Source organism: Tamandua tetradactyla, chromosome 7 (genome assembly GCF_023851605.1).
Source record: "Tamandua tetradactyla isolate mTamTet1 chromosome 7, mTamTet1.pri, whole genome shotgun sequence".
Classification (NCBI taxonomy): Eukaryota; Metazoa; Chordata; class Mammalia; order Pilosa; family Myrmecophagidae; genus Tamandua; species Tamandua tetradactyla.
In genome coordinates, this window is record NC_135333.1 from 143,469,547 (window position 1) to 143,497,048 (window position 27,502).

The 27,502-nt window shown below is 34.5% G+C and overlaps 1 pseudogene; it reads left to right on the plus strand.

Moving 5' to 3' along the window:
• Positions 1 to 1,097: 1,097 nt before the first annotated feature.
• Positions 1,098 to 27,502, plus strand: LOC143690698 (monocyte to macrophage differentiation factor pseudogene; annotated as a pseudogene).

Genomic DNA, 27,502 nt, shown 5'->3' on the forward strand with positions numbered 1-27,502 from the left:
AAATCACCTCACTATATATTAGAGAGCAAGGGAAATGAAAAGATAGACAAATGGAATAGCTAGATAGAGATTTAGATAGATAGAGGCATAAATGCATAGATACATAAACAGGACCTAACAGATGAAAAATGGCTATCAGAGACATTTGTTTCCAAAACAGTTACAGCAATATCAATTATGTAATTCTTTCATGATGATTATTTCTATATGTATTTGATAAATGCTATTAGAAATAATTATATGTCCTTTATTTACCATGAGCAAATTTGCTGTCCTTCATTTATCCAAACTACAAAAGTAGAGCATGGTAATTTTATTTTTTAATTATACAGGAAAAATTCCCCATTGTGAATGACTGATAAATGACCACTTTATCAAACACTTTTACTAAAAAAATTGTTTATGCACTAATAATAGAAGCATATTGTGCCAGTTTGAAGCTATTATGTACCTCAGAAAAATGTTCTTTAATCCTCATTCAATATTGCTGGGTGGGATCTTTTTATTGTTTCCATGGAGCTGTGACCCAGCTAATTGTGGATGGTAACTTTTGGTTAGATGGTTTCCATGGACATGTGTTTCCACCCATTCAAGGTGGGAATGCTTACTGGAGCCCTTTGAGAGGGAGCCATTTTGGAAAGAATACACAGAGCAGAGAGAAAGCTCATACAACCAGCGACCTTTGGAAATGCAGAAGGAGAACACCCCCGGGGAAGACAGGAGAGTAATCTAGCAGGCATCACCATGTGTCTTTCCAGCTGACAGAGATATTCTGGACCCATCAGCCTTTCCTGAATCAAGGTATCTTTCCCTGGATGCCTTAGTTTAGACATTTTCATGGCCTCAGAACTATAAACTTTCAACTTAATAAATTCTCCTTTTTAAAAACTGTTCTGTTTCTGATATGTTGCATTCCAGAAGGGTTGGCAAACTAAAACACATATTATAAACTTTAGAAAATTAAAAAGGGGTGGGGGAAACCACTATAAATATAAGAGTGTATTGGGCTAGTTGTCCAAACCCACTCTCCATCAACTTCTTATTAATATAAATGTAAAGTCCCAACAAAAAAGTTTATTATAACATGGAGAACTATGATGGCTGTTCCATCTGTTGTGAAAATGAGAGCGATTATTGCATGGTTTATTAAGCTGAAGGTGAAATCAAGCTCACAGGTAATGACTTATCACTTGAGAGAGATCAACTCCATTATACAAATATATATATATGTATATATGTTTCTTTTTTAATCTTTTCTCACTTTCTGCCCCCAGAGTCGAAGGCAGAATACATGAAAAAGAGAAAAATATGTAGCAATGTTTTCTCTGTAAAATATGTGCTGTTTGAGACATTCAGGTTACAGCTCCATCTTGTCATCACTTTTCTTCATTCCCTCTACTTGATCCTTGGTGGCAAAGGCAAGGTGTCTGCATTGTTCCCTAATAAAATACACCACGTAACATAGTGCCCTGTACACATAGTTCAATAAACATTAGATGTATATGTGTGTGTGTGTGTAAATGGATAATTGAATAAGTTATTGAATAGAAGATTTTTGGAGGGTTGTTAAGCTGAATAATCCACCCCTGCCAAATTTCCATGTCCTGATCCTCAGAACCTGTGCATGTTGTTTTATATGTGCAAATGGGATTTTGGGGAAGAAATTAAGTTAAGGATCTCAGCATGGGAAGATGATCCTGGATTATCTGAATCAACTCTAAGACCCTCAATGTAATTACAAGTGTAGTTTTAGGAGGGAGATGGAATTTTGACTTCAGAAGAGGAAAATGTGATATGACAGAAGCAGAGATTGGAATGATGTGTTTTGAAGATGTATGAAAGTGCCACAAGTGAAGGAATATAAGGGGACACTAGAAACTGAAAAAGGCAAGGAAACAAATGTGCACATCAATGCCTCTAGAAGAAATGAGAACTGCAGATAACCTTAACTTCAGCCCAGTGAAACTGATTTCAGACTTCAGACCCACAGAATGTTAATGAATTTATCTTGTTTTAAGCGATTCTATTTGTGAATGTTGTTAGAGCAGCAAAACAAAACTAAATTAGAGGGAGTTTTCCTCATTTCACTACTGCTGCATCTTCAGAACCACTTGCAAATGCACCCTCTGATCTATACTTCTTCTGATGCCCTGGGTCCCGTAACCTCTTCACATTAACCACGGTATCACCACCCTTTGGTACTAGAAGCTACTGTCTCAAGTGAATCATTCAAATATACTCTACTGTACTTCATCTTTGAAAAATCTCTCCTTGACTCCATTCCTCCTCTAGATATAGACCTATGTTTATCCTCATGTTAAAACAAAGTTTTCTGGGTGGGCGACTGTGGCTCAGTGGCAGAGTTCTCGCTTGCCGTGCCAGAGACCCATGTTAGATTCCTGGTACCTGCTCATGTTAGAAAAAAAAAAAGTTTTCCAACTATGGGTCAATGCTTGCTGTCTCTGATTTCTCCAACTCAATGCACTCTGCTCTATTTCTGTCCTTAACTCTCCCCATAGAAAATTTTCTTTTCAAAATAAACAACTTTTTCATTTACTTTCCTTCCCTAGGTGTTTTCATCTCATTCCACGAATTTGAACATGATCTATATGACTAGATGCTGACAACTCCCCCACCTTTTCTCTTTTTAATTCTCCAACCCTGACATCTTAACTATAGTCCAGGTTGGCTTGGACTATATACCATAACCTGCTGATATTTTCAGGTGGGCATCTAATGGCTATCTTAAACTTAGCATCCTCTAATGACAGTTCTTTTCTATTGCCTTCAATTGCTGCTCAAATATTCTTGTTCTAGCCCTTCCCATCTGTTCATCTGGCTCTAGTATATATGTGACTGCTCAGGCCAAGCATTTGGACATTTTCTTTTATTCCTCAAAGACTTTCCTTCCAACCACATCCAATTTATCAATTGGTCTTGTTTGTTATTTCAAAATGTACCACCAGACTGCCTAGTGTTCTCCATCTGTATTAAGAACTCTTCAGTCCAAGCCATCATCAGCTTACATTTGGAATATAAGGATTTCCTCCTGCATGTTACATCTTGACTTTCTACAAAACATTTTCCATGCAACACTTAATAGATAGTTTAAAACAACAAACTAGATAAAGTTAAACTTCTTTTAATAATTCAAAAGTTTTCCTAAGTGTCCAGCCGTTCCCAAAGTAAAATAAAAACTCCTGATGATGATATAGAAGGCCTTACACGGTCAAGTTTCTGTTTTCTGTAGCTTCTGTCCTCATCTGCCCTACTTATATCCTCTTCCTTCATTTGGGCCTTTCTACCTTCTTGTTCCTAGTGCCCATGGAAAGCTGAAGGGGCAGCAGGCCATGTTTTGTCCTTGTTCCTGAAGTTTCACCTTACTGCATGGATACATGCACATTAGTATTTATGATTACATTCTATTTCAAAGACTAATTACCCTCCCAAAATGCAGTGTGTAATTCAGAAGTAAAGGAGCACAATGATAATGACAACACATCCTCAATAAAGAAGCGAGAGAGAGAGAATCGGTAGTCTTTTCATATACGGTTGCTTATAAGGTAAGCGTGTAGAAAGATCTTGCATACAGTTTATGAATCTACAAATAATCTACGGAAAAAGTGAAACAGTAACACAATCAAGAACATTAAACAATCTTGAATGAAGGTGGATTTGAAATCGAACTGAATCTTAAAGCCCTGGGTCCTAAGGACACTAACACAGCCACTTTCAAAGGCTCTGGGAGGGTCCCTACAATGAATTCACATGATCAAGCACTTGTAAAACTTGTGAAAGTAGGATCTGTTAAATCCAGTCTGTTAAGACCGCTGTCTATTTCCAGTCCAACTTCCGCTCCAGAGCATTCATGCTCATGTCAAGTAGCATTAAAGTGGCCAGAGGCATTCTGGGGCTCTTGTTGAGACTTTGTAATGCTCCATTTTTATTGCAATTTTCTTAGAAAATTTTAAAAATTCCGATACAATAATGAGAACTTGAAGATTTCTTATTTGGACATATGCAAAAGATTCTTTAGTTATTTTTAAATTTACTAACCATTTTAAAAACAGATTAAAGTAATAAAATGCAAAACAAGGCTGTTGAAGATGAACATTTAAATTGACAAGTATTCTGATATAAAGTAATAAATTGCTATAAGCAGCTTAATATGGCAGAGGTACAAACAGGAGAAATGAAATGAGAAAATAAGCAGAAAATCCAAAATAAAACCATTATTAATACTAATAAAAGAAATAGAGAACGAAAGTGATACAATACCATATTAAATAGTGATAAAATATGTAAGTGATAAATTTAAATTCTATTATTGAAAGGAGGATAAATGTGATGAAGAGAACATAAGAATCTAATCCAGGCATATTATGTGTTATTAACATATAAATCTGGACTTTTAAAATGACTATAAACAAAGTCACAATTGACAAAAACTATCTTGAGCAGGAAATTAAAATATGGATGAAAGTGTTGACATATTTCCAGAAAAATTAGTGAAAAGTGGCTTATACCTTGACATGTCTGAACTAAATATTTAACACAAAATAAAAGATGTGAAGTTGCTCATATTCTAGACCTTTTGATTGGATTATTTCCATGGAAATGTGACCCTGCCTATTACTGGAGTCCATAATAGAGCCAACACAGAGAGCAGAATGTAGACACAGGCATTTGGAGATGCTTGGAGAGCCAAGATAGAAAGCACTGGAATCAGAAGATGAAAGTCATACAAACTGGAGCAAAGGACCAGGAGATGCCAGCCACGTGCTTCCTCAGCTGACAGAGAAACCTGATATGATCACCCTTTCTTAAGTGAAAGTATCCTCTAGCTGGTCCCTTAACTTGGACATTTTTATGGCCTTAGAACTGTAAACTCATAACTTAATAAATTCCTTTTGTAAAAGCCAACCTGTTTCTGGGGTTTACAGTCTGGCAGCTTTAGCAAACCAAAATACCCTCATGCGAAGCCAGAGAACAATAGCACAAGAAAATAAAAGTACGGACCAGTATCTCTTATGGATACAGATGCAAAAATCCTCATCAAAATACTAGTAAACTTGGGTGGGCCATGGTAGCTCAGTGATTCCTGGTGCCTGCCCATGCAAAAGAAAAAAAAAAAAAGTTAGTAAACTGAATCCAATAGCATATTTTAAAAATTATACACCAAGATCAGGTGGGATTTATCCTTGGTATGCAAAGTTGCTCAACATATAAGAAAATCAATCAATGTAATACATCACATTAATAAAAAAAAAAAGGGGGGATGCAGAAAAGGCATTTGGCAAAATACAGTACCCTGATAAGAGCACTTGGAACACTAGGAATGGAAAGAAATTTCCTCAGCAGGATAAAGGGCATATATGAAAAGCCCACAGTTAGCATCCTACTTAATGATAAAAGACTGAAAGCTTTCCCTCTGAGATCAGGAACAAAACAAGGATGCCCACTGTCACCACTGTTATTCAACCTTGTACCTGAAGTTCTTTCCAGGGCAATTAGGCAAGAAAAATAAGTAAAAGTCATCTAAATTGGAAAGTAAAACGTAAAACATTCCTGATTTGCAGATGATATGACCCCATATAGAAAAAGCCCTGAAAATCCACAACAAAGATCCTGGAGCTAATGAAGGAATTCAGCAAAATGGCAGGGAACAAGATCAATACCACAAAATCAGTAATGTTTCTACTCAGAACAATGAACAATAAGAAGAAGAAATCAAGAAAAAAATTCCATTCACAGTAACAACTAAAAGAACCAAATATCCAGGCATAAACCTAACCAAGGATGTAAACGACTTGTACACAGAAAACTATAAATTTTTTTCTAAAAGAAATTAAAGAATACCTAGATAATGGAAGGCTATTCCAGTTCCACCGATTGGAAGATTAAATGTTATTGATGTCAATTCTACACAAAGCAATTTATTCCAAAATCCCAACACCCCTTTTTTCAGAAATGGAAAAGCCAATCATTTATATGGAATCATTAGCGGCCCTGAACATCTAAAGCCATCCTGAAAAAGAAGAATGAAGTTGGAGGATTCACACTTTCCGATCTTAAAACGTATCACAAAGCCACGGTGGTCAAAGCAGCATGGTACCGGCACAAGGATAGACATATAGACCCGTGGAATAGATCCAAGCACTCAGAAAATAGCCTTCATGTTTATGTCCAACTACTTTTTGACAAGGTAGCAAAGACTATTTAAATGTAAAAGAATAATCTCTTCAATAAATGCTGATGGGAAAACTGGCTCTCCATTTTCAGAATAGAAGAAGAAGGAGGAGGGCCCTTATGCTATACCATCTATGACAATCAACCAAAAACAGATTAAAGATCTTAATTTAAGAGCTAGAACTATGAAAGTCCTAGGAGAAAACATAGGCAAGCATCTATAGGACTTTGTGTTAAATGATGTTTCTTAAATTTTACACCTGAAACAAAGGCAACAAAAGAAAAAACAGATGAAGGAAACTGTATGAAAATTTAAAATCTTTATTCCTAAAAGACTTTATCATGAAAATAAAATGACAACCTACATGATGGGAGAAAATATTAGGAAAAAACATATCCGATGATGGATTAATACCCCAAATATATAAAGAAATCCTTCAACTTAAACAAATGGACAACACAATTAAAAAGTGGGCAAAAAACTTAGACATCTCTCCAAGGAAGATATATAAATGGCCAAAAAGCACATGAAAAGATTCTCAACATCATTATCCATCAGTGAATGCAAATCAAAACCACCATGAGATTTCATTTCACACCCACTAGAATGACTGTTATTTTGCAAAATAAGGTAAATAACAAGTGTTGGAGAGGATGCAGACAAAAGGGAACACTCATTCATTACTGGTGGCAATTCAAAATGGTATAGCCACTGTGGAAGACAGTTTGATTGTTCCTCAGAAGCTAATTATAGAACTGCCATTATTTCCTGGCAATCCCACTAGTTACATACCCCAAAGAAATGACAACAGGAATTTAAACATATATTTTCAGAGCAGTATTATTCACAATTGAAAAAGATGGAAGCAACCCAAACGTCCTTCAATTGATGACTGGATAAACAAAATGCGGTATATACATACAAAGGAATGCCATTTAGCTGTAAAAAAGAATGAAGTCCTTATACATGCGACAACCTGGATGAAACTTGAAGGCATCATGTTGCCTGAAGTAAGCCAGACACAAAAAGACAAACATTGTCTTTTAGAATGAGTGAACTCATAGGGTCACAATCAGAATACAGTTTCCCAGAGGACAGGGTGGGGCTAGGAAATGGGAAGATGAAGCTTAAAATGTATAGTGTTCCTATTTGGAATGACAGAATATGTTTTGGTAATGGATGGTGGTGATGGCAGCACCACATTGTGAATGCAGTTAACAGCACTGAAATATAGAAGTGAATATGATTACAAGGGGAAATGTTAAATTATATATATGGTAACAGAATAAAAAGTTTTTTTAAAAAATCCATGAAGCTACACTACACAAACAGTGAAACTTAAGTTAAACTATGGAATTTAATTAAAAGTACAATTATAAGAATGTGCTATCTGTTAGGCACTGAGTCATTAAGGATTCCAACACAGGACAGTGAGTCAAAGCTTAATGGGCTTATTGGGGTGAGAAAGCAGGGAGAAAGTAGGTGGGAGTCACCAGTGAAAGGAAAGAAATGGCTCGAGCTCTCTTTCTGAGAGCCAGATCTTTAAAGGAAAAAAAAACTCGCTGGGCTGGAGGGTGTGATGTGCAATAGCACGTACAGGGGTTGTGGAGCAGGAACAGTCCTTGACCGTAGATTTATGGTTGTTTATCTTATAGGCATATCTGTTCTTGCTTCATTCGCCTTCTGGTGGCTGAGGCGTCTGCATGTCTGGGGACCTCAAACATCTCTTCACAGTAAACATTGTGATTGTTTATCTTGCTGTCACATCTGGCTCTGCAAAGGAAGCTGAGGAGCCCCTGGTCCAAAGTCCCTTTTTACCTTTGGGTTCTTTCTCTGAGACCTGACACCATCATAGATTGCAACAAATGCACCACACCAATGCAAGCTGTTGTTTGTACAGCATAGTGGGGTGGTATATGGAAATCTTGTAGTTTATTCATGATTGTCCTGTATATCCACAACTTCTAGAACAAAAAAGTTTAAAAAAATAAGTCAGTCTAAGTAAGTCTAAAAATTGTATCTAGCTAAGAGAAATGCCTCTAAAATAGATATTACATAGGATTAAACCATAATTCACTTAATAAGGCAATGTAGCTAGACAAATGAATAATCCAGTACCCAGAAAGTATAATTTACAACAATGTTTAAACACTCCAAAAATATCAGATAATTATACTGTTCCTTCCATTTTTTTTCTGATTTTTAGTTTCTGATGAAGAAGACTTTAACAATAAGAACACACACAAAAATTGCTGTTTAAATATTGTCCTGTGCGAACCTGGCAAAGTAATCTGAACCCAACTCAGGAGAGTTTTAGAAAAGCTTACATATTCTAGAGTTCTTAAATAATAATATGCGGTCTCATAAATATTCACACCAAAGAGAAAATTAAGGAATATTTACATAATTTAATTTGACGCTACATTAAAAACTAAACAAAAATTATCTTTTCTGTTTACCTTTATTCAAATGATCAGTAATGTTTAAATTTCTTATTCAGGGAGCAAAAATCCTAATCAGCATTGGCATTTCTTATATTTATTAACAAAGTGGTAAATCCCAACTTTGGATAACCTGGTTTTCCATGAAGACCAAAATTGGAAAAATTAAATCAAGAAATAGAATTTTGTTAATTCTGCATTTAATTGAAACAACTGTCTGCAATATTTACATTCTACATTTCTACTCAGCTTTTTTTCCCTCACTTAAATTGTAAAGTATAATATAAAAAATGAGAAGCTTCTATACTGACTGCCTTCATTTGGCGTATCTCAAATCCTTTTAACAGACACCAAATCAAGCTTGCATTCCCAGAACTCCACTGAAACCTTTCTTGCTAAAATTATCAACCACTTCCATCTTCATGAACCTATTAGTCAATTTACTGTCCTCTGCTTCCTTAACACCTCATCAACACTGGAACCTTAGCTTTTTCACTTACAAACTGGAACTTTTATCAAGTTTTTTAATCTTTCTTCAAAACTTGTTATTTTTATTTCATATAGTAACTGAGATGCTTGCGTCGGTTATCATGTACAAAGCTCAATGAAGAGTGCCTGGGCCAGAAGAGGCAAGTATTTTTTTTTTTTTTTTTACCAACTTACTATATGTAATATGAGGTTTAACTAGCAAATGTCAACTGCTCAGAACAGGACTGGACACATAAGAGAAGATGATAAATGATTTTTATTATTATTGTCCATCTGATCCTTCATAAAATACACTCTTCCCTTGGCTTCTGGGATATCACACTTTCCTGAGTTTCTTCTCTCAGTGGCTATTCCGTCACAGCCTTCCTCTGTTCAGCCTCTAAATATGCTCTTCCAAAGCTCAATTGCTCACTGTCATCCTGTCTTATCCTTTATCTATATGCTCTCACTGGAGGCCTCGTTCAGTTAAGTGGTTTTTCAATATCATTTCTGTGTTACTGCTGAAATTGTTTATCTTTATATCTTTATCCCTATCTCCCCACATAAACATATCCAGATGAATATTTATTAAGCATCTCAAAATTAACTTAACCAAAGAGATTTTAAATTCTAATGACCATTTAACCTGCCTCTCACTCATCATTATGCTAATTGCTCAGCCCAAAATCCACTGAGTTAGTTGTTCAAGCATCCTTGATTGCTCTCTTTCTCTCTTCTCTCTCCCTCAAGTGAATTCCTCAGTAAACCCTATCAAGGCTTTCCCACTTGTTCCCTGGAATACTTGTTTCCCAGTTTACTCCATGGCACCTCCTTCTCATCATTTAGGTCTTTGATCAAATGACAGCTCTTCATACATGTCTTGCTTAACTCTTCAAACTGAAATGGCCTTGCCAGTGCTGATCAATGTTATTTCCACAGAGCCTAGAAAAGTAGGCTCTCAGTAGATTTTTATGAGTAAATGAGAATTTTCTTTTAGAGAAAAATACATATGACTCTTCTGTAGCTTTGTGTCAATACCTTCTATTCGCTGAACATACTTAAAATCTAAAATCAGTTTCTTGAGTAACCTTTCCTATATGAAAATATTAGTGCCATAACGTTTATATTTTTTACAGGGTACACTAATATTTTATTAAATAGTAAGATATTTAAGAACTAAGTATATTTTCATTGCTTTCAATAAATTAAAAATGTTTTAATTTCTGCAGCTAAATTTTTCTCTTTCTGCTTACATGCTCTTTACACCCTGTTCTATGTGCAAGGAATATAGCAGTGAATAAAGGATGCAAAACTGTGATTTCATGGAGCTCAGTAAGATGGAAGTAAAGCAGGAAAGTGGGGCTGTCCCAGAAGAAAATGAAGGAAGTGTTTCCAGGGGGAGCGAACAACTGTGTCAAATGTCCCTGATGTATCAATGAATATGAGATCTAAGAACTGAAAACTGGATTTTGCATATTAGAGGAATGAATTTAAGTAGATAGACTCTAAATTTGAAATGAGATATCTAGATTTGAAAAAAATTCCATGTGCCTTTATTCAAATTGCTTAAGCTTTCTTTTTTTTTTTGCTTTTCTATATTTATACACGCACACACTCGCATATTTTGAATATGTTTATTTATTCAGTACCATTGAGGCATGTGGTAGGCACTGAATAAATGTTAGGTATTAAGAGTTATTAATTTGGAATTTATTATTTAATTGGAATATGGGAAATATATGTGTGTGTGCACACCACCCTATGTAAACTTTTTTAATCGAGGGTATTTTTGTTTGTTTTTGCTTTATTTTGTTTTTGTTTGTTTGTTTTGTTTTAACCTGTAGCGATGAGAACTGCAAGGAGATTATTGGCAATGAATTTTATTGTGTTAGTCACTGCTCCAGTTCAAACTTAAAAGTCAACAAGTTATATTTTTAAGTTCCTGGAACACTTGGGAAACTTGGGCCTGAGTGCCTTAATGTTTGTAAATTGCATCATTTAAAAATTCTTACGCTGTATTGTGTCTAAGTGTTAATACATTATGCATACTTTTCATAATAAATAGTTTTCCAGAAAAACAATAAAAATCATTTCCTAAATAAACATATTGACTGCAACTCTCAGCTTCTAAATATATGATATTTGCCAACATCAAGCTGGATCTATCCTTTCAGGTTTTGCACAAGCAATAAGCATACGATTGATTCTTATCTTTCATATATTCAGTATAATCACTGCAACCAAGCAAGTGTTTAGAGGTCTTTTAAAAATTCTTCTAGAGAAGACCATCTTTAGTGCTTAAATATTTATAGTGGTGAAAAATTATGGAAATTGAGAGTTATATATATGTTAAGGACAATTTGTCCCACAGCTTCCTAGTGAGCATTTTTACTTTGTTTTTCTAAATAAACATCTAACTCAGTCCGATTCATTTATTTCCAAAGCAGCAAAATTGTATAATACTGTACCATATATTGTGGTAGGTGTAAAGACCTCATCCACTGAAAATGAACTGCTTTGTGGAGCTGGTTACTATGAATAGAGTTAGCAATAACACAGATTCCACTGAAACACCCTTGCTTCCTAGAATGAACTTTGATTCAGAGCCTCAAAAGACCAGATACCAGCTGAAACCAACAAAACAGCTTTCACTGAAATAAGGCTTTTTTGATCTTCCTAAAGGGCAATGGCTCCTCCCAATGGAGGGAGAAACAAGTGAAAAAAATAAAAAGTAAATTAAAAAGATCAGCTTCACTTTATATCTCTTACAAAATAAACCAGATATGGCCAATCACTGCATAATTCAGGAAGTTGGAGAATATTCCCACTAGGGTCACTAGATTGCATTTTAATTATCTAAAGGAAATGAGATATAAAGCTTCTTGGTGAATAACTTGAATATATGCATTAATGAAATGAAACAATATAGCATTTTTGGCAAATTTAGATGTGGCATAATTAACTTTAAGAAAAAATTAGGTTCATGAAAACCATCCATTGCATTTGATGATGGACAAAATCAAAACCCCACAAATCATAAAAAATCAAGTAAAAAAGCAATTCCTTTTCACTTTGGCAGCATCTTTAATGCTTAGTATCTATACAGGATCAGTTTCGTTGAGAGGTAGAAAAGAAAAGATGCGTGATTCAAAAACTTTCTCACACAACTAAACAATTATTATGGACTTAGGAACTTGTTAGTTTTTTGTTCGAGAAGCTTGTTAACTTACAGTCATTTTTACTAACATCTGCTGGTTTCATTTATATGCCCCCAAGGCCATAGTTATAAGTAGAAATTCAAAAATATCAGCAAGATGCTTAAAAAGCATTTGAACATGGTTCGTTTCCCTTAGGAAAACCTCAGCTTTCTAGTGTTTTTAAACAAAATGAAAATCATGTCTATTAAATATTATCCTATTCTTTCACTAGTAATAATATTCTCTCTTTTCACTAGAGTAGGTGTTATTTTCCTTTGGGATTGATATCGGTCTTTTGAGAAAATTTCAAGTCACTTCTTTAAAAATCTTCTCAAATAGCCCCTCTTTTGTATTGCAGCTAAACTACTCCTCATTCCCCATCATCTCAAATCTAATCATGGCAATAGCTTCTTTTTGCTGAACTTGCCTTTAGTCTCTGACCTGTGTGCTATCTAAAAATTATATTACCAATACTGAAATAATACTGCCTTGACATTATATTTACCTCTAAAGTTATCACCTGCTATAAATTAGGCTTATTATCCCTTTATATTTGCATTCTAAGTTCAAAAAAATATTTTACCCAGAGGCCTTTAAGCCTGTATAAAAAATATTGCATTGGATTCTCATAGGTATTGAGGGTGGTATAATTCTGAAGACAAGACAAAATGGTAAAAGCAACTAAGAAATATAAATACAGCCCTAGACCACTTTGGAATTTAAAAGAAACACTTACTAATTCTGGGACAGATTCATCGGGGACTATTCTTAGCCAAAGGAAATCTTGAGTCTGGTTGTCTTAGAGCTGTGAACAAAAGAAAAATGAGGACTATGGGACAAAAGAAGATAGCAGAGGAATAAGCAAAGGGATGGTAGCAAAAAGATGTGCTGGATGTTGTGAAGTGACTATATCAGGAGTCTGGGGATATAGTTGGATTCGTGCGGGGACAAAGAACTAGTGATCCAAGGCACTGAATAATAATAGAACTCAGAATTTAATTTAAGAGATACAGGTTATTATGAGGTCTTGGGTAAGGAATGACTGTTTAGGATTTAGTTATATCTGTTAGCATTACACCAGAGACAATCAATAGAATAATATTCTACTGTATCAGATACATAAATCAGTTTTATATTTATTCCAGTTATAACTAGTAGAACCAGGTATAAATAAATTGAACACTTACAACCTGCACTCTGAAATGATTTGTTTTATAATTAGTTAATATTTACTGATGAAGTTTCTTGATAAACAATATATAATGCTCTTCCCAAAATGCTGATGTAACGATTCAGTATAAATAACCGAGTGAATATTAATGCTTCCAACTTTTTAACTTTTTAGTTGAATTTGTAATGAATTTATTAATTGATTATTGTCCTAAACTAAGTATCTTTCAGGACTATATAGAATTGATACTTGGGGGGAGTGGCATTGCTGAAATTTTATTGAGAGGATTAAAATACTTTCATTAGATTTCAGAAAGACTGCTTAAATGGCTGCAATCAAAAGTTCGCACTTGTTATATTTTCTTTTGCTTTACTCTATTTGCATGTCTTGAATTAATTCCTTAAAGATTTATATTATTAATTTAAAAAGTGAGACATTGTGTAGAAGCTATATCTTAGGACAAGCTGTGTTCCTCTGTGACTCATTACTAAAAGGACCATATGGAGACATGAAAAGAAAAATCTATTTCCCAAATTCCAATGAAACCATGATTATCTACTCCACGTGAAGAGCAATTTGGGAGGCCTTTTCTAAATGTGCACTTCAAAGATTGAGGAATTGTCTATCCCACTTAAGAGCTAAGAAACAGTACTGAGGGCATGGCAAAGCTAAATGAATTCCAATTACTAAAAGCAAACATATAAACATCTGTAATTCTAATGGCCATAATAAATCTTAGCAGTTGAAAAAAGAAAAAGTTCTAGCTGGCTTGATAATTGGATCAATTTTTCACTTACGGGCTGTCAATTACTTGACATTTTAATGCATGCCTAATACAGCTAAAAGTATTTTAATTAGAATAACGTTGCAAAAACTAACCCAACAGCTTTAATTGTGGTTCTGAAGCACAAAATGTGCATCTCAATACCTATTTACTGAGCAGAAGTTAATTAAAAGTATAGTTTCATATTGAACATGAACTGGGAAGAAAGAGAAGGAAAATAATTGGCAATTAAGAATATGTAAGTATCCACTCTATAAAGGTTAGCAAGCTTGCAACCAACTTTAACCAAGTTGAGAATTTTATCATTATTTTCAATAGTATCAAGCTAGGAACCATTCAATATTCTTTACTTAGATGTAGATACACGTAGATACTAGTTTCACAAGCTTCTATTTTTACAATAACAGGTTAAAATGATACGGTGAATTACGGTTTTCAAGCTACCAACGTATAAATGATTTCATTCGGTCTTAGAAACTGCTGAAGTTGGTTAAAGGGTCTAATAAAGTGATACCTCCCTTTCACACCTAAGTTGGGAACTAACTGAGCAATAAGACAAAGTCAGAAGGGGAATCAAAACATCTCCTATATTTCTAATAAAACTAACCTGGAGGGCTTAGCATAGCATGAGACCCGAATGGTTACTGCTCACTTCTTGTCCTAGTGTCGGAACATCAAATCAACAACTGCTTTGACCACCTTACCTTTCTACCGGAGAGTTAATGAAGTTGGAGGAAGTTGCTTTCTCAGGTCCTGGGAAGGCAGATCACCAAGCTTCTATGCAGTGTGTTGGTGAGTCTTCTGGTGAAGGTTCAGTAAAGAAGATAGGAAGATAGAAAATGAATCCCAAAGGAGCATTTTCCCCAAACAGCATATTCTCTGGCTAGTGTTCTAGTTGTCTCACACTGCTCCGAAGTGGGAAGAAAAAGATAAAATACCAAATATTTCCCATTCAGAGCCAATTTTAGGTTAGTCTCATTCAATCAAGAAACATGAATTAATGACTACTGTCCATTTAGAAGAAAATTCATTTCACTGTAGTATGGAGTATGGGCAGGGTAACAAACTAGGGGCATTTAGGGGGAAATCCCCTTCTCTGGAAACCAGAGCAATGGAAACAAGGTTCTCTTCTAATGTGAGCTACCGAGGAAAATGAGTCTTTGAGAGGTAGGGGATTTATGATCAAGTGACATAAATTGACAGAAAGCATTGCCTAATTTCAAGTGCAATGTTCTTTCCACTACATCTTGTACATCTTTGCCTTATGTATACTCTTTATTTTCTCTCTTCCTTTGACTTAAAGTTTTTCGCCAATATATTATTGGTGAATATATCAGATCCACTATAGTAAGGCCCTTATTAATCTGAATATATCAGATACATTATAATAGGATCCTTCCTTGTCTGTCTTGGTCACCATTTCCATCCCTTATGTTAAGCACAATGCCGGAAAATGCTAGAGTTTCAATAAATATTTGTCGAATCGATTACTAATTAAGAATGATTGACAACCACCTTCAAGGATGTGGGTGCGGGATATGTGGGAATACTCTCTACTATCTTGGCAATTTTTCTGTAAGTTTAAAGATGCTCTAAAGTAAACAAGCTTATTTAAAAAAGGGGGAGGGTGGTGTGATGGTGGCTCAATGGGAGAATTCTCGCCTGCCATGTCAGAGGCCCGGGTTCAATTCCCAGGGCCTACCCATGCCAAAAAAAAAGAGGCTTCTGACAGAACACAATTTTTTTTTTTAAAAAAGCAACCTCTGAAAAGGGAAGATCTTTACAGGCCAAATCAAATTATTTGTTGAATCTAATTCTTAAAATTGTCTCTCATCTGAGTATGTAGCATTTAAGTGTTATAATTCAACTTTCCTAATAATCAATTTTAAGGGAAGCAGTTTACATGTTACACGTGAAGATGGCCTGCCTTAATAAACACACATTTAAAGGGAAAAATGCTGAATGTAATTGCACTGAAAAATTGATAGACAGCCTTAAAGACTAAACTATTTTTGCAAGAAGTTGTCAAAAATTGTTTTTTGAGAGTACTCCAAAGGCCTAAACATCTGCCATATTTACATGCATGTGAATTGCAATACTTACTTCCTAATATGTCTTAGATCACTTTGCTGAGGGAATCAAAATACATTCTTAGTAATAAACCATGAATAATTCAATAACTAAAACCCCATGAACCTTAAATTAAAGGTATGCCATTTTAAATGTGTTTAGATTTACTTTTTGTTTACAGCCAGCCATTTCTTTTATGTTCATCTTCTTTAAATAAGATTTATTTTTAGACTGGATTTAGATTTACAGAAAGTTGCAAAAATATTAGATGATCCTGTGCCCAATTTCTCCTATAATTAACCTCTTACATTACTATGGTACATTTGTTGCAATTAATGAGCTGATATTGATGTAATACTGTTAACTAAAGTCTATACTTCATCCTGATGTCCTTAGTTTTTATCTAACGTCTTTTTTTCTCCAGGATCCCATACATTTAGTTGTCATGCCTTTTTAATCTCCTCTTGGTTGTGATAGCTTCTGACTTTTCTTGTTTTTCATGACCTTAGCAGCTTTAAAGACTAAAGTACCAGTTAGATACTTAGTAGAATATAACTCACTTGACATCTGTCTTATGTTTTCCTCATGATTAATCTGGGTTATGGAGTTTTTTGAAAGAAGTTCATAGGAGTAAAATGTCATTTTCATCACCTAATACCAAGGGTACCTACCAACACAATTTATCACTGCTGATGTTGAGCCCCAGGCTGAGGCAGTGTCTGTTACATCTCTCCACAGTAAACTTCCTCTTCTTCTCCCTTTCCATACTCTGCAGTCTGCAATGAGTGCCTGACAGCAGGGTATCTACATAATTTACTTGGAATTCTTCTTCTGTACGTGAGATTAACTATTCTCCCCTGTTATTTATTTAATCAATTATTTATTTATACCAGAATAAGCTGGAAATTTATTTCATAACTTAGTTTATAATCCAATGCTACTTTATTTTGTTGCTTAAATTATTTCAGCTTCAATCATTGTAAGCTCTTTAATTTGGCTCTCCTATCCCTTTGTTAAAGCCCCATCATTGTGAGCTTGATTTTTATCTCTTTCTGTTTGTCACTGTAAAATGCTGCAGGCTTTACTTGCGTTTTTGACCTATATTTTCAGAAAAAGACTAGAGTCAATATCTTCAACAATGGATCAAGTATCTAAATATTTTAGTTTTTAAACTAATTTGTGGATTGCCAAGGTTTTTTTTTTGTCCTTATATTTCACCATTTCTAATATTATAAGAACACCACCAATATTTAGTTATTTTATGATTACTTATACTAAACCCTAAAAATGGTATTTTTGACGAGAGAACCTTAACACATGCATTCATCCATATAGTGAATTGATTATTTAAATCCTGAGGATAGAAAATACAAGATCATAGTGTTATTAGGAAAGGGATGGAAGAAATAAATCTATTTTCCCAGTGAAATGCTCCATATTGAACTGTGCCTGATGCTAGCCAAACCCTTTAATGAGTTAATAAAATTCCTTTTTGTTAGTCTCTAACATCTGGGAAAGGAAGCCACATAATGTAAAAGAAAAAATCTGGATCCAAGTCCTCGTGATGCTATATGCTAGCTACTCATAATTAGTCAAGTTACTTAACTTCTCTGAATATGTTAAAAACAAAAAGAAACACTTCTTACTCAAGATTCTACCTCATATAGTCATCATGAGAATTAAAATGATGATGTGCAAATTGCGTGGTATAATTCTAGAACATGATAGTCATACATTTAATTGATGATCCGAAAACTTGCTTAAAACCTCAATCACAGCAACTTGCTGACCCTTTTTCTCTCTCTTCGTCTCTCTCTCTCTCTTTCTCTTTTAATTCTGACTTTTCATTCATTTCTCATATATTATTTTGATTTCGTTACTTGTTTCCTAATTATCTCAATCCCTTTTTTATATTTATAGAAAATTTTTTACTTATAGATGAATAAAAATAAATTTACATGTCAGTAGAATGGCCCCTTTTATCACGACCACAAATTTGATAAAGCCCATGTAAAAAAAAATGCAATATTCAATGGGATATCACTTTAAACCTACATAAGAATTGCATGCTCTAAAGAATACGAAAAGTGGCAAGATTTCATTAACTTCAAGGTTCTTCTTCCTTAGACCGAAAAATAAGTCCAACTAAATAATCAAGCTGGGGGGAGTTGCAGTCTCCTGTTAGGACACAAAAATTGACCCTATATACTAAGAGACACTGCCTTCCAAGTTTTGAGGCCATGACATAGTAACTCTAGCAAGGATCTCATCATGATAGGATAGTAAAGAGCATTGCTTTGAAGGTTGGTAACTCCATGTCTAATGCCTTTTCAAAATCGCTGATTATATCAAATGTCAATTATTTAAGGGTGTTAAGTGTATTCCTTAATACTCAATCCCAGTTAAATGGGATGCTAAAAATTTATCTTAATGGGTACATGTGGTTAATTTCTGGAAGATTAAAAATTTTGTAAACTCAACTAATTGAGAAGGGTAACCCTAATCCTAAATCCTTTCTTCTTCAGCGGATAAGCTACCTCAGTAAACCCAAATTGCTATTTTCTTCCTGAAGCCATTCTCTGCCTTAAATGGATGTATATTTTGCAATCCCCCAAAGTTTTAGAATTAAGAATACAATGTTTAAGTGAATATAATCCAATTATTAATATGTGTGCTAAAAAGTAAATTGATCATATTTGGTATTTAAGGGAATTTGATTATTAGAATTATAATAATAATTATTAGAATATTATTAGAACTATTAGAATTATAATAATAATCAATTATTATTTGATTATTAAATTGTCTTATAATGACAATTTAAGAGGAGGTAATAGATGCCAGAGACTCAGGTCCAATTCCCTGTGCCTGCCCATGCGAAAAAACAAAAACAAAAAGTAGGTAATTGAATAATTGTTTTAGACTTGTGGCTTTAAGTTGAAGACTTACTAAATTTTTACACAATAATGTAAATTTAATCTATTTGATTTATAAGAGTCTTTGAAGTGTTAAGAGGGTTTTGCTTGCTAATCTAGAAACAAGTATTTTAAAAGGAAATTTGATATAATAAATTTAGAGCCTCATTGCTTAAAGTTTGAGGATTTATAATTTAGTTTTGAAACAGGACCAAACATTATTTAAAACCTTTTATAAATAATTATTAAAATATGGTAAACTTGTTAGTAGAACAATGAAAGTTGTAAAATAAATTTAAAGCACAAAATGTGCATACATTTAATTTTAATAATTTGAACACGTTTTTAAACTTAGTAACTCTTATTTAGAAGATCACTTTGTATTGTCTGTGTCTAAAAATCATCCTCTGGTGCATATAAAACCTCAAGTCAAAATCACTCACTTCATTCATACATAGCAGTGTAATGACAAAAGTACATCTGAAACATGATCTTCTCTGATATGTATCTTATGTTAATAGAACATACATTTGCATGGTAAAAATGCAAACAAAAACTACTGTAGAGATAAAATGAAAAATAGGTCCCTCATTCAGCTCTTTCTCCCCAAATACAGCTCTGCCCCTCAAAGATGCCTTTGGTGCTATTAATAATTATTTGTGCATCCTCCAGACATTCTGTGCATATGAAAAGATGTGATATGTATATATGCTCATATATATGTTTTGTTCATTTGAATAGTAGCATATGATACCTTGTTTATCATTCCATACTAGTGTGTGTAGATAGATCACTGTGGTGATTTGAAACCATGTATCTTAAGGAAAAAAAATGTTCTTAAAATTAATCCATTCCTGTGTTGAGGATCAACTGTAAGTAGGACGTTTTGATGAGGCTACTTCTGTTAAGGTGTGACCTACCTCAATCAGGATGGGTCTTAATACTGTTAATGGAGTATTTTATAAGAGAATGAAATTCAGACAGAGAGAGAAAGCCACAGAATCAAGAAGCTGAAATAAATGAAAGCCAAAGAGAAATAAGAGACAGACACTGTCATGTGCCTTGCCATGTGACAGAAGAGCCAAGGATCTTTAGCAGCCATTGTCTGGGAAGAAAGCATCACCTTGATGATTCCTTCACTTAGACATTTCCCTGGCCTCAAAAACGTGAGTGAATAAATTCCCATCATTTAATTTGACCCATGTCGTGGTATTTACTTTGAGCAGCCTAGGAAATTAAACAATCATCTCATTTAAAAAATGTCCTCCTAGAATATCAGTGTGTGTATTTATTCATTGTTACATAGGTTTGTCTTCCATCTTTTGCAATTACAGATAGTCATTCAATTAATATCTATGTTCATAAGACTTTTTCTACCTGTGCATATAAATGTGAATAATAAGTATTCCAGAAGCAGAAATGCTACCATTTTTAATTTTGAAAAATATTGTCAAATATTCCTCTACAGAAATTATTCCAATTTCCAGCCTAACTACTTAAAAAATATACTTAAAAAAAATTTTAAAAATACTTGCATTTCTTTAAAGTTTTAACTAAATTTTCAACAGTATTCCTAGTTGTCAAAGGCCCTCTATTATGTTTGGTTTATATAAAATAAGAAACTCAAAAATAAAAACAAAAATAATTATGGGGGAGATGCTTTACAAGGTTTAACTTTCTTTATTCTCACAATGATCTTTTATAATAAATTATAATCTTACTGCTAAGCTATTAGAAGGAGGAGAAGTGGAAATGGTAAGGAGCAGCACCAATGTCTACCAAATATCTGAATAAAATTAAAAGAATCATGTTGTTTTGATACTAGGACAACTTTTTAGTCCAGCTTTTCTTGTACAAACTGTGAGGCAGGTTAAAAAAAAAAAAAAGCAATGTCACCCAAATAGACATAAGCCCAGCTGTCATCAGGACTCAGATTTATGATTGTCAGTCCATGGCTCTGTCTTTACCTCATGCTGCATCCTAAAAATTAGATGGCGAGCAAAACATTTAAAAGTAATGGACAACATCTTGAGTGGTTCGTGGCATTTCTGATCTATTTTAAATGTGTTCATAAAAAATGTGATTATATTAATACTCCGTGGTAGTCATGGAATGATTTTAGGGGTAATTTTTTTTTTATCATGACTGATTACTTTCTGGACTTGAAAATGATTGTTTAAAAACTCAAGAGGAAAACATCTGGCGACTTATTTATTTATGAAATTCAAAAGTGATGAATTTATCTACATTCAAAATGTTGTGATATATTGATGAACACGATATCCAAAATTTATGACTGATCTGACTGAATAGAAGATAACATCAAGTCCTAAATCATATCATGCATTAAAACAAATGGAATGTCTTTCTACCTTCCAAAAAAAATCTGTGTTGGTAGTATATTTTATCCACCTCAAAAGAAAAGGGAATTTATTTTGCAGCAAAGTGGTAAAGGGGGTGAGTGATTTTGCCATTCTTATAAATTAAAACTTTAGAATATCATGTAATCAGATAGTAATTATCAGAGTCAGCAATAAAAGAGAATACATACCTAATAAAACCACTCTAAGACAATTTATGATAGTAAATGTGTTGAAATATGTGGCACTGTAAATTTTAAGTATGAAAAGTAGAGTGGGCTTGAAACAGTTGTGACACACATTGTAGCTCTCTGTATAGATCTCATTATTAATTATATTTGTCTGTATTTAATGAATTAAATAAAAGATAAATCTCAATTTAGGAAACAAGAATGCTAATAGAGCCTTTATTCTCCATCAATTTGGGATTGATTTTATGTAAAACATATTAAATCAGTAAGAATTTTACTTTATTAAGTTGCATTAGGTAAAATGTACTTGTGTTATTAAATAGCTATAAAAATGGAAATATAACTAGAAAGTCCTTAAACTTGATGTCTTCCTATTATATAGGTCACTCATTGATTGTCAAATTTGATTGGCTATTTCCAGAATGGGAAATTTTTCCCTTTTTCTTTATTTCATTTGTTTTTGTTCTAAAGCCCATAATTTCTGTAACATCAGCCAAAAGAAAGTTTTGAATTCTACAAGACAAAAACTGCTTTTTGGACTGCTTTTCCACTTTCCTTTAAAACCCCTAAACCATTTACCAAGTGTATAAATTACAAATTATAAGTAACCACCTCTAAAGATTGGGGAAATCCAGATTACCCTGTCTGTAAAGATAGCAAGGGAACATAGGATGTTAGCCATGGTCAAATTCCTATGACCTGTCTCAGGCAGACAAATTTAAAGGAGTAGGAGCTATGAGTCATTTTTGCCAAAAGCTGAATATTGCTGCTCTTCTAAATTTCTATCAACTCTAACTGGTGATCCAAGACAGAGACTTCAGATATCTGCCATTGGTCAATTATAAGCACATTCTATATCACAAAAGGATTGCAAGTGGAATGGAAAATGAAGGGTAATGTAGCCTGGGAACTTGCATTGCTTATGTCATTGACATGTCACCCTTTTTGCCTTCAATGTCTTTCCACCCCAGATCACTCAGTATAGAAGCAAAATTCCTTAAAATGGTTGACACATTGTTACATGACCTGCCTTTCCCATTGCACCTCTCCCTATCCCATCATCTCTCTAACTTTATCTCCCACTATTATCCTTATCATTCATTCACTTTGCTCCAACTACTCTGGCCTCCCTGCATTCTTAAAACCCTTGGGCCTTTTCACTACCAATTATCTCAGACTAGAATGCTCTCCTCCAAGATTGTTCTGTGTCCATCTCCCTCCCTGCGCCTCTTAAAAGTCTGGACAAACATCACGTTCTCATAGTTCTGTTGTAATCTCTTTGATTACTTATAACCTGCTCTCCCCACACCCCCCTTATTCATTGCTGATTCTCCCTAACCTGCTTTATTATCACTTTTTTTTCTTTTTCATCCGTACTTATCATCTTTAAACACACAATATAATTTTAAATAATGTCTATCATCTTGGTACCCATCATTACCTACTACATACTAGGCTCAACAGGGCAGTGATTTTTGTTGACTGCTGTGTTCTAAGCACATAGAATATCAACTACCAAAAAGGATATACTAATAGGCATTTGTTCAATAAATAATTAAAACCAGACAGTAAGTTTCTTAATAAGGACTTGATAACCAATAGAAAATGCTACAGAAATAAGGAGTTTTGACACATTGTGAGTTAGGGACAAAATTTTAAGCTATTGGGGAAAAAAATTTAAAGAAAGTTTAGGCCAGAAATATACACAAAAATATTATTCAAATCGTTTTTTCAGTATTGAAAAATCAAATTTTTCTTGTTTAAAAATCCATCAAAGTGTGTCTGTAAGACTTTTCCTTGAAAACAGATGGACTTCAGAAATTTGCTAGTATTATCTTTTGTAGTATTAGTATGCAGTATCTTTCATACCAATTGATGGTTAGGAACCAATATCCTTTGTGTGGGAAAAGTTGTGGGTCTTTAAATAGTCCTTAATTCTTACATCAAAGATAAAAGAGCCTTAAAATTCTATATCTGATTCTCCTCAATTTATCCTGAGGAAAATTAGTGAATTGGTGAATCTGGTAAATTCTTTGCCATAAAGCAATATGTGCAAGATCTTTCGTTTTGTTAATGTCATTAAATCCCATGAGAAAATGAAGCCTACATTTCAGAAGCAAAAAGGGGGAAGACAGATTTGCATGAACTCAACACAACTCCTACACATCAGTTAAAGGAGCAATAGATTTTTATTTCCAGAAGTTAATTTGAGTTGAGTTACTTATATCTGAGAAGGGGTTCCAATGAATACATAGCAGCACTGTATCATTTTCTCCAAATGTTAAGAAGCCATCACATGGAACAAGAAAATATAAATCCACTACTAATAATAACACCAATAGCTAATCTTTCACATAGCACATCTGCATAAGTCAGTGTTCCATGGGTTTTGCATATGTTTGCTACCTCACCATGATTAGGCAATGTTAATGATCCCTGTCTTATAATTAAAAGGACTAAAATATGAAGGGGCTAATTCACTTGCCCAGGGGATAGAGATAGTAAATGGGAAATAAAGGATTTTAACCCATGCTGCCAGGCTCCAAAGGTCAGTTACCACTCTCTTAAAACACTGTTATTCTGGTCTTGTGAATACAATTTCTGACATATTGAAACATCAAAGGTGAGAATGATGTTTTTCCAAATTTTGAGACTAAGAGGTAACCAAAAGTCATGAAGGGGAATTTTACCTCATCTTTAAAATTTGGGTACTTGGAAATGTGTCTGTATGTGTATCTGTGTATTAAATTATTATTTTTAAATATATGCAATGTATGCAAACTTCATGTTGTACTTCTTAGCAAAGAAAAGCAATGCAGAAGAAGCCATCCAATCACGATGCATCTGCCTGGGAAAATCACAACTAACACAACAAAGGGAAATAAGTTTTTGAGTCAGCAGAAACTGGTTTCAATCTGTATTGAATATATTTTTAATTCTACTTATATTTTGCACTTCAATTCTTTAAATGTGCTGCTTTTAAATTAGGCAAAATTAGGTAAAAGTTAGCTCAGTTAAAACAATGCTAACACAGATTCTAGGTAAATATCCAACAAACAGGGAAAATTTACCATCTCTGAAACTATCCCAGGGAAGATGTCATAAGACTTAAGAATCAATACAAGCTTTTTTCTTGGAGAAGACATTAAACAAATTCTATTAACCTCATCATTATCCTCTGTGACTGAGCGACATGTTCATGTTCTCTCTTTTTTCACCCATTTCCACTTTGATTTTGTCCATCTGATCTAGCACATTCCCTCTCCAGAATCCCAGTTCTTCATGGTTCCCTGGATGTTTATTTAGATTCTCAGAGAATATCCTGGAAATGGGGAATGTCAGGGTTTCACTTCACCCAACTTGAACCACTTGGAAAAAGCATTGCCTGGGAGGGGACAAGGAATAAAGAATATTTTCAGAATCAGGTCAACTCTGTGACATATTGATCCAGGTCTGGAAAAATTAAAAAATTAAAAAAAAAAAGATATGGTGAAAAAATTGAGTCACTGGTCCTACACACTTACATCCTAACCAGAGAAAACACAGAAAGGCAGATTAGAGGGTATGGGGAGACTCAAAACAAAGGCGATGTTATTAAGTTAATTCATTTATCATTTTTTCTGTAATATTTATTTTTCTGCACCATGAGTGAGACAAATTTAGCTATATTATGAAATGGGCTCAAAACCAGGGAAATTATTTTATATTAGTTATGGTAAGATATAGGGTTTTTTAAAAATATATTTTGGTCAGAAGAGTAAAAATATTTTAGCAAGAAAATTTTATAAATTTTGTGTTGGCGTTATGAATGGAGAGAGTTTGGAGGTTTTAAAAATAGCTAAAAGGATGCTGCAAGATCTGCATTAGGTGACCAGAGGATACATGAAAGCAGTGATGTTGATAAAGGTGAAGCAGAAAAGAAAATGCAAGATGAACTTGGAAGAAGAAAATAAAGAATGCATGATAACTAATTTACTTTCCCAGCAAAATCCTAATGAAGTAATTAAACAATTTGTCATGGTTTCCAAAATATCAGTATCTACGTTAGTAGGAATGGTAATTAAAGGTGGTAAATATCTATTACTCTCAAAAGTAAGGTTATTTTGCTTTGTTTTGTTTTTTAAGCAAACTGAGGGAATTAAATTTCCAGAGTTTGAAAGTAGATAGTAGGCTGAATATTTGTTATGGTGAAAATGGATAAAGAAATGGAATAATAACATCATAGCAAGAATAAACTTGTACTTTTCAGAAACCACTCTGATGTGTTAATGATTGATATATAAAAATCTAAAAGAGAAATTACAGGAATGAAGAAGTGAAAAATGGAAGCTGCAAGATAATATGTTTTTAAATGCTACTCTGCAATGCTTATAATTACTCAAGATAATTTTGCACAGTGTTGATTAGAAAAAGTGGCCTAAATTTACTAGAAGTTTACTTGAATTTTCATAAAATCAAATATTTCTGTTTTGCAGTTCCAGAGATTAACTTAAAAGTTAGTTGAGGAGTCGCGGATGCCCGGGCCGTTTAGGCTGTCTCCAGCCTCCAGTCGCACGGTGTGGTCCCGGCGGTGTCCAGACCCGGGCCTGACCCACTCCAGCTCTGCCCCCAACCTGGCCGGCCTGCCAGGCACGCGGGCTGCACCCGGAGCAGCTCCAGTCGGGGAGGCCCGCGCACTCGGCTGTGGGTACAGACTAGACAGAGCTCTCCTTCCCCCAAGGAGGTGCGGAGGATCAGCACGGATCAAGAATCAATTTCAGCGATCAGAGATACCAGTGTCGTGATCAAAGGTAGCAACTGCGGAAGCGTACAGAGGTGGAGCGTTTTGGAATCCATTTTGAAGGTCAAAGGAGTGATTCTTCAGGAGGATTTGGAGGAGGCTTGTTTGCACCCTGCCAGGTTCCTGAGCCATCCCGGCCCAGCTAATGGCGGCTACAAACCAGCCTCAAAGCAACCTGTTATGAACACGCTGCTGTTAGAACAAGTGCATTCCTGATTGTTCCAGCCATTTCCGGCAATGCCTTCCTCCTTCGGCTGTCTGATGGAGAAAAAGAACACAATGGAGAAAGATAACAGCATGGCTTTATGGAATGGGCATCTGTGCCATCTTCATCGTATCCAAAGCATTTCACATTGTATTATGGAGAAAAATCCACTTAGAGACAGTGGACCATCATTTTCACATGTGTGTTGAGAATGGTTAACTATTTCTTCATTATTGTTTTTCATGCTTGACCTCTGGCATCTCATATGCTTTGGTTTATCTGCTCATGGCAGCTGGAGGAACCATTTATGTTTCTCTACCATGAAAAGTATAACGTGGTTGCACTCTTTTGCTGTCTTAATAGGATTTTCTCCATGCTTTAGTGGTGACATCAATGAATAACACCCGTAGACTTCACCAACTTGTCGGTGGGGCTTCATCTATTGCTTGGGAGTTGTGTCCTTCAAGAGGGGTGGCATCATTCCATTCGCCACACCATCTGGCAACTCTTTGTGGCCAAAGCAGCTGCAGTGTATTGCTCTGCCATTTAGAAACAACTTTACCAAAGTCCTACAGACCGTGTGGCACTTGCAAGTAGGGTAGAGCTGAAAATTGCAGAGAAAAAAAGCAAGAAAACGGCAGTGCCTTTCTTTATATCTTTTGAGTATAGCTGTGAAAATATCAAACTGTGTTCTGAAATTTTTCCCCCTCACAGCAAATATACAAGATAG